Source organism: Lissotriton helveticus, chromosome 2_1 (assembly GCF_964261635.1).
Source record: "Lissotriton helveticus chromosome 2_1, aLisHel1.1, whole genome shotgun sequence".
NCBI lineage: Eukaryota > Metazoa > Chordata > Amphibia > Caudata > Salamandridae > Lissotriton > Lissotriton helveticus.
The window spans coordinates 572,184,765-572,200,062 of NC_136059.1; the positions used below are offsets into that span (position 1 = coordinate 572,184,765).

Consider the following 15,298-nt stretch of genomic DNA (forward strand, 5'->3'; position numbering starts at 1 on the left):
GTTTCCAACCGCGAACATTCATCGTATATCTACCTTCAGGGTCTTGTTTGGAGCTTGAAGAACTGGGTACTCCCTCACAAGCTTGGCAGCTGTCCCATCCGCTGTATTACAAGTGCATTATAGCCTATGTTACTTTTAATACAGGTGATGGGATGTCCGCCATGCTTTGATGAAGTATCTCGTCCTACAAGCTATAAATAGGGCCCTGTATTCTGACGTATATCACTTTAGGTAGGGATCATTTATGTAAGCTATTCATGAAACGTAATGCCTTCTGAAGGGTAATTGTACTAAGTTCATATCTAGGAAAGATTGATCCTAAAGCATCATTAAAATGTTGGTCAGTTAGGTATGAAGCCTGGGACCTCTCAGTCCAGCAGATGTTTACTCTAATTTCTTGATCTGTGTGAAAGCCCTTGGGGCTAATGTAAGGCATTCCGAAATTCAGATAAATTGACACAATTCTTCTTCCACTATAAACTGTGACCAACAAGGATGGACATATTGAACTGATATAGCAGGCAAAGTGTCTTTCAGAACCAGCTTTAATAAACGGTTGTCTTAAAAAAAAATCCTGGGCAAGCATGAGATGGTCTTTATCTTGAAATGGTTGCACACTACGAACTGTTTAAAGTTAGCAGATATATTACTGGATGCCCTTGTTGAAACAATGTCTGGAGTCCTTCCTGTTACATGCACAGTTTCACACTCTAAAGATGTACTTTTACTGTAAAGGACATTAGCATGGGAAAAGTTACAGATTCTAACCTTTACCATTCACTGACCGCATGTGGTAACACTTTTACTCTTGTTTTCAGCCCGACACTCTTCCAGTTGGAGATCATTTGACAATGGCACAAGATGTTTGAGGAAGAGTAAGAGAAGGGACTTTTTCAACTCACCTGCTGCCATTTCTGGCATACCTAAACTTTGATGGCAAGGAAGAGCTGTTTAGTAGAGTCCTCTGGCAATGCCCCTTCTTATATAGTAGCCTCCTCAATTACCCCTTTCTGGAGAGTTCCAATAGAAACCTTTATACTGATAGCGGTCCATGTCGAAAAATCTATCTTTTTGGGGGATACAGTTCCTACCCTTGAATCAATCAAAAACATAAGTGTTAAGATCTCTCAATGTGGAATATGCTCAAATATGTTAATGGTTGTGAGTGTCTAAAACAGGTCTGTTCTCCAACTACTGGCTAAACAATCTAGTTGGAATTAGTAGAAAAATTATAGATTTCTTACTTTCTGAAAAAAAGTATCTTCACAGTGTGAAGGTAACAAATAGCCATTTGTATGCACTGCATGTCATGTTGGAGTTGAACATTGTACAGAGCTATTTTCCTTATCCACCAATTGAATAGTCTACATTAAAGTGTTTACGCCAGCTAGCGAGTTCACTTGTACTCAACAAGGCGTGGAGTCTCAAGAGTCCCTGTCGATGAAACCACTCTGCCTAGTGAGTAGGTGGTGTCTAGTCCACAGCGAATGGTAAACTTAATTGCGTCCCTCCCATCAGCAACAGTTTGGGAGAACACAACCTGGGTCTCTTCAGGAACTGTTGGCACCACCTGCTCAACCGAGTCACACAGACCGTGGGAGTAGCGGCCCAGAAGGCATGTAGGGTTCACCAACCTCAATGTCCATCTGGCAGAAGAAAACATTTTCTTACCAAAATTATCCAGCTTCTTGGATTCCTGGCCTGATGGGCCATAGGGAATGCGCCAGGGGTTTACATGTGAAGTCGAGTCTTGGACCACCTAGCTGTTCAGGGTGGGGTGTTGGGTGAGGAATTTTAGGTCTCCCGGAGCGGGGTCGTGACGGAGGGCAATAGTCCAGTTCATAGCATTCCCTGTGTTGGGCTTGGACTAAGTCCCTAGTAGGACGTCAGTAAGTTAAAAAGGAGGAGCAGTTCTGATGGGGACACTCCCTGGCTGAAGCACTTCTGTCAAGACATTAGTCTTGACTGCCACCGAGGGCAAACTAAGGTCGGCACCACCATCACAAATGAAGCTCCCACTTATCAAGACCCTATAGACTGGTGTGAGGAGCTGGTGAAGCCTGATATGAGTATCTGAGTGAACCCAGTTGACTGACCACCTCTCCAGATGCTGGTATGCTTTCTCTCCCTAACATAACTACAGAGTAGAGAGCTTCATTTGTGATGGTGGTGCTAGGGTTGCTGAAGTCAGGAGTGTCCGAACCGCTCCTCCCTTTCAGCTTACTGACTTCCTGCTTGGGACTTGGTCCAAGCCCAGCACAAGGGCCCCACCCCTGTGAGCTTGGTGGTCCAAGACTCCACTTCACATGTGAACCCTGGCACATTCCATACGGCCCTGCTGGATCACGAATCCAAGAAGCTTGATAATTTCGGTAAGAAAATGTTTTCTTCTGTCAGCTTGGCATTGCGGTCAGTGAACACTGCATCCCTTTTTGGCTGCTACTCCAAAGGTTTGTGGGACACGGTTGCGCAGGTGTTGCCAACGGTTCCGGAGAAGGCCCAGGCTGTACTATCCCAGGCTGTTGGTGATCGGAGAGGCACAGCTAAGTTCACCATTCGGTGTGGAACAGACACCACCGAATCACTAGGCAGAGCAGTTTCGTTGACAGGGGCTCTGAGACGCCATGCCTTGTTGAGGACTACTGGTTTTTCGGCGGATGTCCAGACATCACTCATGTGAATGCCCTTTGATGGCTTCTGTCTCTTCGGAAACAAGGCGGATTCAGCGCTGGAGTGCTTTAAGGACAGCAGGGCTACAGCCTACAGCCAGGCCCTTGGGCCTTTCCATGGCCCCTCGTCCCCCTCACTCCACCTTCCACTGCCACAGAAGGGGCATACAGCCACATCCTTACCCGTCCAGCCACTGTAGTGCACAAGCTTTCCAGCCTCTGCATTGCTGCGGACACAGCTCCTACCAGCCCCGTGGGTCAGGTGGCCAGAGGTTGGCTCAGTCTACATACACACCAACAGCCGCAGCCTTCATGCCCTCCTAGTCTGCCTGCTTACCATCATAGGCACCCATTGGGTGGCAGGATTCGTCAAGACAGCCTCGGCTGGCAGTCCATAACATCAGACAGGTGGGCTTTGTAGACTGTCCGGAGGGACTTCTCCCTCCCCTTCATGACTAACCCTCCCTCCAAGCAACCTACTTTCGACAGGCTGGCAGAGGACCACCTATCTCTTCTCCTCAAAGAAGTGACGGCTCTTTTGGCCAAAGGTTCCATAGAGAGGGTGCCAATGCCAGAAGTGGGTCGTGGTTGTTATTCTTGCTACGTTCTGGTGCCCAAGAAGGACGATGGCCTTCGTTCTTTCTTAGGCCTGCGCTCTCTCAACTTCTTTCTCAATTCAATTCAAATTGCTTTATTCGATTTTGTTTAAAATCATAAAAGCGTACAGTTAAAAAAAATACAATCATGATTAAAAAGAACATACATATGAAGGCACAAATGATCTACGGATTAAAAATTTAAAAACATTTGCATCCCTGTGAATATAACTATCTTGGTAACAACATACTTTACAGGACGCGTATTAATAGGTCTTCCATTACATCAGAAAGGAAAGTTGATAGGGGTTGCAGTGCTTAAGACTATTATGCGGTAAATCAAATCTGTTAAGCACGGGAATACTAGGGCAATACGGTAAACAAACTCCTCTACCCAGCCTGGTATTATCCTCAGTCGTTGGTCTGGGAGCAGAGATATGTGAGGTATTTGGGTAGAAATCGTGTAGATCCCAGGTAGATATAGGACCATCATCTTCTTTAGGTGGCCAAGTTTGGAGGTATGGAACAATATGTCTACTCCTAAATCTTATTAGTACCAAATCACCAGTGGTGTCTTTTGGGAGGGGACCTAACCATCCCACTCTCCTCACACTCATAATCCTACCGTCAAGATCATGGGGCAGAGGTCTATTTTTTGATAGCCAAAGCTTGACCTTATTTAACAAGTCATGTTGTCTCTCTGATTTTCCCTGTTTGAGTTGCTGGACTCCCGAGAGGACGCACACGAATGGAGCGGCCTCTGGAGGTAGATGAATTCGATAAACCCTATTGCGCTCTACTCTGAGAACAATATTGTGCGCTATAGTGGGTTTAAGAGGGGCTTTAGAAATATTTGAGGGCAAAGAGGTGGGAACTAGTACTTGGGCTTGGGCAACTTTGTTTTGTGTGGTTAGTTTAGGCGCATTAGGAGGAGCAGTTGACAAGGAATGATTAGATGTTGTAGCATGGGTAGGAGGTAACAAATTAAGTTTTATTGTTTCCTCAATCCCTGTAAGTCTATCCCCCAAGGTGTTAATTTTGTCAATCAGGGGGTGTATAATAGATTTGATCAGTTGTTCTGGGAAGAGGGTGCTAGGTCGTCTAATTTTTTATCCGCCTCTGGAGTTGGGGGGTAATTGGTAGGGGGCAGAGTTGGACTTGGGGACCCATTTTGTAGTTTTTGTAATTTAGGTTGGCTCCCATTGTATTTATCCCCGTCATGCTTCCTTTTGGCAGATGTAGCCCGAACGGGTACTATACTTTGGGTATTGGCTTTAGTGAAAATGGAAAAAGGTTCCAGCACACTCTCATTAGGAGCTAACGGGATAATGTTATTTATCGGGGAGGGTAATCCTGCTGGGGCATGCCTGGTCTTACACAGACTATTTAATTCCTCCAACAGTGAGAGGCTACACGCTGCACTGGTTATTTGTGAATAGGATTGATTACTAGTTGGGCTGTCTATAAGCTGGACGGAATTATTTTTATCAACATCTCTACGCGTAGATAAAAATGTACTATTTATGTGCTTGTCTTGCATCCTGGGGCAAGAATCCGACCAAACGGCTATTTTAGTGGCAACACCATTGCGGGTCATAGTATGGCTTGAATGTAAACAAATTATTAAAGTTTAATAAGCATATACTACTGTCCAGTACAAAAAAGTCAATCGGTAGCTTTACCTCCTCTTGGAGGGGCAAGGGGCGTGGCCCGTCCCGTCCTCCTCAGGCCTCTGAGGGCCACAGAGGGCCCGCCCTTTGCCCGGGCTCAGCCCGCGCGCGAGCCCGCGACGCGAGGGCTGTCCTCCTTTTTCTATCCCCTCCGGGCGCGGAAGTAGCAGCAGAGGAGTCTGGGGGATGTAGTTTCCCCACCCCACGGCGGCCGCTATCCTGTAGTTCAGCGGCGGCGGGGGGGAAACACCAAGGATCCCAGAATGTCCTGTGGGCAGCAGTGAGCAGGTGTGAGCAGGTAAGGGTGATTCTCCCCCCAAAACGAATATTCTTCCCCCCACAACGAGTGTTCAGAGGAGGAGAAGGAGTAGTTCAAATGCTCCCTCTAGCTCAGGTCATGTCTGCCCCGGACCCAGGAGACTGGAGAGACTGGATGGTAGCTTTGGACTTGCAGAACGCATAAGTCCACATTCCCGCCCTGCCTGCCCACAGGCGTTACTTGCGGTTCACATTGTGCCACAACCACTTTCAGTTTGCTGTGCTCCCTATTGGCCATACCAGCTCCCCTCGGGTGTTCACCAAGGTGATGGCGGTAGTTGCAGCTCATCTGCAAAGATCAGGGGTGCCAGTCTTCCCGTAGCTCGATTGCATGTCGAAGGGGAGTTGCCCCAGGCTGTCGTCTCACACCTTCAGACTGGAGCTGACCTCCTGCATTCACTGGGGTTCACTATCAGCTTGCCATGGTCACACCTTACTCCCTCTGAGATGCTCCCTTTAATTGGAGCTGTTCTGGTTATGGTGCAGTTTTGGGTCTATTCTCCTGAACGGCGGGTCCAGGATATTCAGGCTAGGATACCAATGTTTCAGCCTCTAGCCTGGATTTCAATGAGACTGACTGAGGCTGCTGGGCCTCATGACCTCCTGCATCCTGTTGGTGACACATACCCTTAGGAATATGCAGCCTCTGCCATGGGACTGGAAGTTCCAGTTGGCGCAGCATCGGGGATATCTCTCCAACATGGTCCAGATCTCGGAGGGAACTGCAAAAGACCTGCAGTGATGGTTAATGAACCGCGATTGGGTCAGCGGTTGACACACTACGAACTGTTTAAAGTTAGCAGATATATTACTGGATGCCCTTGTTGAAACAATGTCTGGAGTCCTTCCTGTTACATGCACAGTTTCACACTCTAAAGATGTACTTTTACTGTAAAGGACATTAGCATGGGAAAAGTTACAGATTCTAACCTTTACCATTCACTGACCGCATGTGGTAACACTTTTACTCTTGTTTTCAGCCCGACACTCTTCCAGTTGGAGATCATTTGACAATGGCACAAGATGTTTGAGGAAGAGTAAGAGAAGGGACTTTTTCAACTCACCTGCTGCCATTTCTGGCATACCTAAACTTTGATGGCAAGGAAGAGCTGTTTAGTAGAGTCCTCTGGCAATGCCCCTTCTTATATAGTAGCCTCCTCAATTACCCCTTTCTGGAGAGTTCCAATAGAAACCTTTATACTGATAGCGGTCCATGTCGAAAAATCTATCTTTTTGGGGGATACAGTTCCTACCCTTGAATCAATCAAAAACATAAGTGTTAAGATCTCTCAATGTGGAATATGCTCAAATATGTTAATGGTTGTGAGTGTCTAAAACAGGTCTGTTCTCCAACTACTGGCTAAACAATCTAGTTGGAATTAGTAGAAAAATTATAGATTTCTTACTTTCTGAAAAAAAGTATCTTCACAGTGTGAAGGTAACAAATAGCCATTTGTATGCACTGCATGTCATGTTGGTGTTGAACATTGTACAGAGCTATTTTCCTTATCCACCAATTGAATAGTCTACATTAAAGTGTTTACGCCAGCTAGCGAGTTCACTTGTACTCAACAAGGCGTGGAGTCTCAAGAGTCCCTGTCCATGAAACCACTCTGCCTAGTGAGTAGGTGGTGTCTAGTCCACAGCGAATGGTAAACTTAATTGCGTCCCTCCCATCAGCAACAGTTTGGGAGAACACAACCTGGGTCTCTTCAGGAACTGTTGGCACCACCTGCTCAACCGAGTCACACAGACCGTGGGAGTAGCGGCCCAGAAGGCATGTAGGGTTCACCAACCTCAATGTCCATCTGGCAGAAGAAAACATTTTCTTACCAAAATTATCCAGCTTCTTGGATTCCTGGCCTGATGGGCCATAGGGAATGCGCCAGGGGTTTACATGTGAAGTCGAGTCTTGGACCACCTAGCTCTTCAGGGTGGGGTGTTGGGTGAGGAATTTTAGGTCTCCCGGAGCGGGGTCGTGACGGAGGGCAATAGTCCAGTTCATAGCATTCCCTGTGTTGGGCTTGGACTAAGTCCCTAGTAGGACGTCAGTAAGTTAAAAAGGAGGAGCAGTTCTGATGGGGACACTCCCTGGCTGAAGCACTTCTGTCAAGACGTTAGTCTTGACTGCCACGGAGGGCAAACTAAGGTCGGCACCACCATCACAAATGAAGCTCCCACTTATCAAGACCCTATAGACTGGTGTGAGGAGCTGGTGAAGCCTGATATGAGTATCTGAGTGAACCCAGTTGACTGACCACCTCTCCAGATGCTGGTATGCTTTCTCTCCCTAACATAACTACAGAGTAGAGAGCTTCATTTGTGATGGTGGTGCTAGGGTTGCTGAAGTCAGGAGTGTCCGAACCGCTCCTCCCTTTCAGCTTACTGACTTCCTGCTTGGGACTTGGTCCAAGCCCAGCACAAGGGCCCCACCCCTGTGAGCTTGGTGGTCCAAGACTCCACTTCACATGTGAACCCTGGCACATTCCATACGGCCCTGATGGATCACGAATCCAAGAAGCTTGATAATTTCGGTAAGAAAATGTTTTCTTCTGTCAGCTTGGCATTGCGGTCAGTGAACACTGCATCCCTTTTTGGCTGCTACTCCAAAGGTTTGTGGGACACGGTTGCGCAGGTGTTGCCAACGGTTCCGGAGAAGGCCCAGGCTGTACTATCCCAGGCTGTTGGTGATCGGAGAGGCACAGCTAAGTTCACCATTCGGTGTGGAACAGACACCACCGAATCACTAGGCAGAGCAGTTTCGTTGACAGGGGCTCTGAGACGCCATGCCTTGTTGAGGACTACTGGTTTTTCGGCGGATGTCCAGACATCACTCATGTGAATGCCCTTTGATGGCTTCTGTCTCTTCGGGAAACAAGGCGGATTCAGCGCTGGAGTGCTTTAAGGACAGCAGGGCTACAGCCTACAGCCAGGCCCTTGGGCCTTTCCATGGCCCCTCGTCCCCCTCACTCCACCTTCCACTGCCACAGAAGGGGCATACAGCCACATCCTTACCCGTCCAGCCACTGTAGTGCACAAGCTTTCCAGCCTCTGCATTGCTGCGGACACAGCTCCTACCAGCCCCGTGGGTCAGGTGGCCAGAGGTTGGCTCAGTCTACATACACACCAACAGCCGCAGCCTTCATGCCCTCCTAGTCTGCCTGCTTACCATCATAGGCACCCATTGGGTGGCAGGATTCGTCAAGACAGCCTCGGCTGGCAGTCCATAACATCAGACAGGTGGGCTTTGTAGACTGTCCGGAGGGACTTCTCCCTCCCCTTCATGACTAACCCTCCCTCCAAGCAACCTACTTTCGACAGGCTGGCAGAGGACCACCTATCTCTTCTCCTCAAAGAAGTGACGGCTCTTTTGGCCAAAGGTTCCATAGAGAGGGTGCCAATGCCAGAAGTGGGTCGTGGTTGTTATTCTTGCTACGTTCTGGTGCCCAAGAAGGACGATGGCCTTCGTTCTTTCTTAGGCCTGCGCTCTCTCAACTTCTTTCTCAATTCAATTCAAATTGCTTTATTCGATTTTGTTTAAAATCATAAAAGCGTACAGTTAAAAAAAATACAATCATGATTAAAAAGAACATACATATGAAGGCACAAATGATCTACGGATTAAAAATTTAAAAACGTTTGCATCCCTGTGAATATAACTATCTTGGTAACAACATACTTTACAGGACGCGTATTAACAGGTCTTCCATTACATCAGAAAGGAAAGTTGATAGGGGTTGCAGTGCTTAAGACTATTATGCGGTAAATCAAATCTGTTAAGCACGGGAATACTAGGGCAATACGGTAAACAAACTCCTCTACCCAGCCTGGTATTATCCTCAGTCGTTGGTCTGGGAGCAGAGATATGTGAGGTATTTGGGTAGAAATCGTGTAGATCCCAGGTAGATATAGGACCATCATCTTCTTTAGGTGGCCAAGTTTGGAGGTATGGAACAATATGTCTACTCCTAAATCTTATTAGTACCAAATCACCAGTGGTGTCTTTTGGGAGGGGACCTAACCATCCCACTCTCCTCACACTCATAATCCTACCGTCAAGATCATGAGGCAGAGGTCTATTTTTTGATAGCCAAAGCTTGACCTTATTTAACAAGTCATGTTGTCTCTCTGATTTTCCCTGTTTGAGTTGCGGGACTCCCGAGAGGACGCACACGAATGGAGCGGCCTCTGGAGGTAGATGAATTCGATAAACCCTATTGCGCTCTACTCTGAGAACAATATTGTGCGCTATAGTGGGTTTAAGAGGGGCTTTAGAAATATTTGAGGGCAAAGAGGTGGGAACTAGTACTTGGGCTTGGGCAACTTTGTTTTGTGTGGTTAGTTTAGGCGCATTAGGAGGAGCAGTTGACAAGGAATGATTAGATGTTGTAGCATGGGTAGGAGGTAACAAATTAAGTTTTATTGTTTCCTCAATCCCTGTAAGTCTATCCCCCAAGGTGTTAATTTTGTCAATCAGGGGGTGTATAATAGATTTGATCAGTTGTTCTGGGAAGAGGGTGCTAGGTCGTCTAATTTTTTATCCGCCTCTGGAGTTGGGGGGTAATTGGTAGGGGGCAGAGTTGGACTTGGGGACCCATTTTGTAGTTTTTGTAATTTAGGTTGGCTCCCATTGTATTTATCCCCGTCATGCTTCCTTTTGGCAGATGTAGCCCGAACGGGTACTATACTTTGGGTATTGGCTTTAGTGAAAATGGAAAAAGGTTCCAGCACACTCTCATTAGGAGCTAACGGGATAATGTTATTTATCGGGGAGGGTAATCCTGCTGGGGCATGCCTGGTCTTACACAGACTATTTAATTCCTCCAACAGTGAGAGGCTACACGCTGCACTGGTTATTTGTGAATAGGATTGATTACTAGTTGGGCTGTCTATAAGCTGGACGGAATTATTTTTATCAACATCTCTACGCGTAGATAAAAATGTACTATTTATGTGCTTGTCTTGCATCCTGGGGCAAGAATCCGACCAAAGGGCTATTTTAGTGGCAACACCATTGCGGGTCAGAGTATGGCTTGAATGTAAACAAATTATTAAAGTTTAATAAGCATATACTACTGTCCAGTACAAAAAAGTCAATCAGTAGCTTTACCTCCTCTTGGAGGGGCAAGGGGCGTGGCCCGTCCCGTCCTCCTCAGGCCTCTGAGGGCCACAGAGGGCCCGCCCTTTGCCCGGGCTCAGCCCGCGCGCGAGCCCGCGACGCGAGGGCTGTCCTCCTTTTTCTATCCCCTCCGGGCGCGGAAGTAGCAGCAGAGGAGTCTGGGGGATGTAGTTTCCCCACCCCACGGCGGCCGCTATCCTGTAGTTCAGCGGCGGCGGGGGGGAAACACCAAGGATCCCAGAATGTCCTGTGGGCAGCAGTGAGCAGGTGTGAGCAGGTAAGGGTGATTCTCCCCCCAAAACGAATATTCTTCCCCCCACAACGAGTGTTCAGAGGAGGAGAAGGAGTAGTTCAAATGCTCCCTCTAGCTCAGGTCATGTCTGCCCCGGACCCAGGAGACTGGAGAGACTGGATGGTAGCTTTGGACTTGCAGAACGCATAAGTCCACATTCCCGCCCTGCCTGCCCACAGGCGTTACTTGCGGTTCACATTGTGCCACAACCACTTTCAGTTTGCTGTGCTCCCTATTGGCCATACCAGCTCCCCTCGGGTGTTCACCAAGGTGATGGCGGTAGTTGCAGCTCATCTGCAAAGATCAGGGGTGCCAGTCTTCCCGTAGCTCGATTGCATGTCGAAGGGGAGTTGCCCCAGGCTGTCGTCTCCCACCTTCAGACTGGAGCTGACCTCCTGCATTCACTGGGGTTCACTATCAGCTTGCCATGGTCACACCTTACTCCCTCTGAGATGCTCCCTTTAATTGGAGCTGTTCTGGTTATGGTGCAGTTTTGGGTCTATTCTCCTGAACGGCGGGTCCAGGATATTCAGGCTAGGATACCAATGTTTCAGCCTCTAGCCTGGATTTCAATGAGACTGACTGAGGCTGCTGGGCCTCATGACCTCCTGCATCCTGTTGGTGACACATACCCTTAGGAATATGCAGCCTCTGCCATGGGACTGGAAGTTCCAGTTGGCGCAGCATCGGGGATATCTCTCCAACATGGTCCAGATCTCGGAGGGAACTGCAAAAGACCTGCAGTGATGGTTAATGAACCGCGATTGGGTCAGCGGTTGACTCCTCTCCCTTCCCCAACCGGAACTCACAGTAGTGACAGATGCATCAATCCTGGGCTGAGGGGCCATCTGGGAGAAGTGAAGAGCTGAGGTCTCTGGTCTCCAGCGGAATCAGGACTCCACGTCAACCTATTGGGGCTTCGAGCAATCCATTTGGAATTGAACGCCTCTCCATCCAGGGTAGGCTAGTGCAAGTGATCACAAACAGCACCACCGCCTTGTGGTACTTCAGCAAGAAGGGAAGTGGGGGATTGGGGACCCTTTGTTTGCATCTTTGGACATGGCTGGAACAGCAGTGCATTTCACAGAGTCAACATCTGGCAGGTTCTCTGAATGCCAGAGAGAATAAACTCAGTCGAAAATGCTTTGTGGATCACGAACAGTGTCTCCTCGTTTCCGGAGGTGGTGCAAGGTCTCTTTCATCAGTGGAGAGAACCTTGATTAGATCTGTTTGCCACCAACGAGAACGTGCAATGTCAGCATTTCTGTGTGCTGGAGTTTCCAAGGTGGCTCTCTCTCAGATACGCTTTTAGTCTCAAGTGTTGCTCAGGCCTCCTGGACTCCGTTCAACACATACCATTCCTGCCCAGAGTTCTCAAGAAGATTAGTAACGATTGGGCTCAAATCATTCCTGTGGCCTTGGATTGGACACGAAGAGTCTGGTATCCTGAGCTGCTGAGCATGGCCATCGGTCATCTGATCCGGGTGACGCTTCGGGAGGATCTTCTGTCATAGCAGCAGGGAAGGGGCCTCCACCTGAACCTGTCCACCCTCCACCTTCTTGCGTGGCGATTGAGCTGCAACAGTTGACAACTTTTGACCTTCCTCCCAAAGTCTGCAATGTAATTCTGGCAGCCAGGCGTCCCTCCACCAAGACGATATGCGCCTGGCGTTGGGGCAAATTTGTGGCACGTGTGCAGAGAAACAAGTTGATCCTCTTTCTGCTCCCCTATCTCAAGTTCTTCTGTTTGTGATTCCCTTTCCCAGCAAGGCTGTGCTCTGGACACTGGTGAGCGATATCTTTCTGTGATATCTTCATTTCTGCGGTTGCCTGATCAACCTTCCCTTTTCCAATCCCCTGTTGCACATAGGTTTTTTAAAGGCTTGCAACATATGTTTCCTCCATTACCCTTTGTTATGCCTCAGTGGGACATTAATCTGATCCTGAAATTCCTCCTTTGAAGCCCTTACATAACTGTCCTCTCAGGCTCCTTAGCATCAAGCCAGCCTTCCTAGTGACCTTAACATCTGTCTGGAGAGTTAGTAACTTTCAGGACTTGTCATCCAGACCTCCTTACCTGAACATCTACCCAGACAAACTGGTGCTTCGTACGAAGACTTCTTGATCACTCCATTTCAATTATGCCAAACCATCAATCTGCCTACTTTTTAAGTTCTGCCTCATACCTCCAAGGAAGAGGAAGGACTTCCCCGTCTGGACCCAAAAATAGCGCTGTCATTCCACCTTGACCACACACAAGTGGTCCGGTTGGACGACCAACTCTTCTTGGGGTGGGCGAAGCGAAGAAAGGACGGGTCGTGCAGAAACGGACCATCTCCCGATAGACTGTGCTCTGTATAAAGATCTGCTATGCGTTGGCCAAGAAGCAACCCGGAGAGTTTACGTTCTTATTCTGCCAAAGCTAAAGCTGCTACCACTGCGTTAACACAAGGAGCTCCGGTCCTTGTCTCGGCTGCCGTCCGTCTGTTTGACCGTCTGTTTGACCTACTGGACCCCGGCTGGACCGCATGTTGTGTGTTTTCTTTCTAAAATATATTTTTTTCACTACCTTAATTTAGGTTTGTACACAAGAGTGGTACACATGGGGATGGCCCTCATGTTGTCCTGAAGAAAATGTGTAGGGGACACCTTGAAACATGTCGACAGGATATTAGGGATCATGATCACTTAACTGTTATTTTTCCTTTTATCTACCTCCTTTTTATTGTACCAGCTAGGAGCAGGAATAAAACTTTAGCTCACTAGTTAGGTATTTTTACTAGCACAATTCACCACTCCACCATACACAGCCCCACACATAGTTCCAGAAATCAGTGCTCCTACGTCTCTTTCGCAAGTCGCAGCACGCCTCAAGCAGTAGATGCTTGGGATGGCCCCAATGATGAAGCATGTCACCTAGGGGCAACCCTTGGTGAGTGAGAGGACTAAAGAAAATAATTTTTCTTTTCTGAAAAGGTACACCCAAAATCTGGGAAAACCTTAAAACCTTTTCTGGCTGGGTTTCCACGGTCCATCATATATGGATCTTTGTGTTGTACTTTAAACTTAGAAGGTTGAACGTAGCCATATCCTCCTACTCCCTCCTTTTTGAAAAGTGCTTTACTAAACATAAACATAAACACATAAATATAAAGAGTGTAAACTGTGGCTCCACGCTTCTGGTGTGGAAAGTCATGAAATGTAGCTGATGCCAGCATGTCTGGGTGGCACCAATATAGGCACCACGAATGTCATTTCCGGTGTGGAAGATGTAACGCGAAGCCAAATGACACCACCTACCGGCGTGCAGGGGTACTGCTCACAAAAATGTCCGGATCCAGTCTGACACCTTGGGATAATTCTGAGGTAAGGAATCTGCAGCTAGATAGAGTCTTACCATATAAGGCATTACCGAAGGTAAGTAACCTGTTCCTAACTTGTTCTTCTGAGACATACTTTGGGAACCCAGTGTCAGATGTGCCATATTGTGGTGAAAATCTTCAAAAAGCATTGGTCTTGTATTCTGGTGAATTAAGACGGTTGGCAAGACATGGGGCGGAAAGCACTAGAAATATGGAATGTGTGCCGCTTACTTCTGTGTACTGAGCTGTCAGATCACAGAACACTAGAATGTAGACACAACACCCACAAGAAATCTGGAGATGATAAAGGCTAGAATTATAGGTAAATGGTGTATGGGTGCTGGTGGGCCCCGCTGTTACTGGGTGCATGTGCATGACTGCAGTGGCAGCAGGCACAGGTAAGAATGGTGGGGCGGGGCAGGCGTTGGGAAAGTCAACAGCCGAGCGCAAGGTAATTGGTTTTTATTTATTTTCTAATTTCATTTTTCTTTTTCCCGTCATCTGTCAACTTCCCCGACCCCCCCACCCCGCACACCATTCTTACTTGTGCTGGCCGTCACTGCATGACTGGCCTTAAAAGCAGGCGGTGTGTGCTTTGGCTTCATAAGCAGTACACAGGTACCAGAGTAATGTAATGCAATATTAGGTGAGCCATAATGGCCCAGTGGAGGGATAAAGAATGGTGGAATCTTGCTGCTAAGAAGTAGTATAGAATGAAGAAGAACTGGCCGTTTTTGCATTAGGTCATATAGCAGTAGATGTGTGTAGCACTCTACACAAAAGTCCAGAATCGAAGTCTAATATTGAACATAGGCTAATTTACTTCCAGGTAGCAGGTAAACACCAATCTGCCGGAGTAGCTATTTTTTATTTGGAATAAATAATGGGTGCTTGTGTTCCAGTTCAGGTCTGTCTTGACATGGCTGTTCGGGCTGGACTGTTCCCACTGGAGCAGTGTCAAGACTGATTGACATTTGGCTCGATCCAAACTCAGGTGGCATAGTGGGCAAACAAGCGATGGGTTGGACTGCTACCCTGAGCAACTACAGGTGGTTAGACAAATTGCAAGCATTCCTCCCATCAGCTTTTGTGTGTTTGGTAATTCTTGTTCTTTAATACTCAGTGAATTGTTGTAAAGTTAGTACAAAATGAAACATATTTCTGTGTGACGTGCATACGCTTTCTATCACAGTAGAAGACTGGGAATTGAAGCTGGGGATTATATCCATGAAAAAAATATTGGGTTCTAGTGACTTTGGCGCCAGGCATGGC

The 15,298-nt window shown here is 47.6% G+C and overlaps 1 protein-coding gene across 4 annotated transcripts in view; it reads left to right on the forward strand.

The window, feature by feature from the left end:
* FAM169A (family with sequence similarity 169 member A) overlaps positions 1-15,298 on the forward strand; it is a 502,597-nt gene that overhangs the window by 209,766 nt on the left and 277,533 nt on the right. The gene's annotated exons all lie outside the window — the stretch shown is intronic.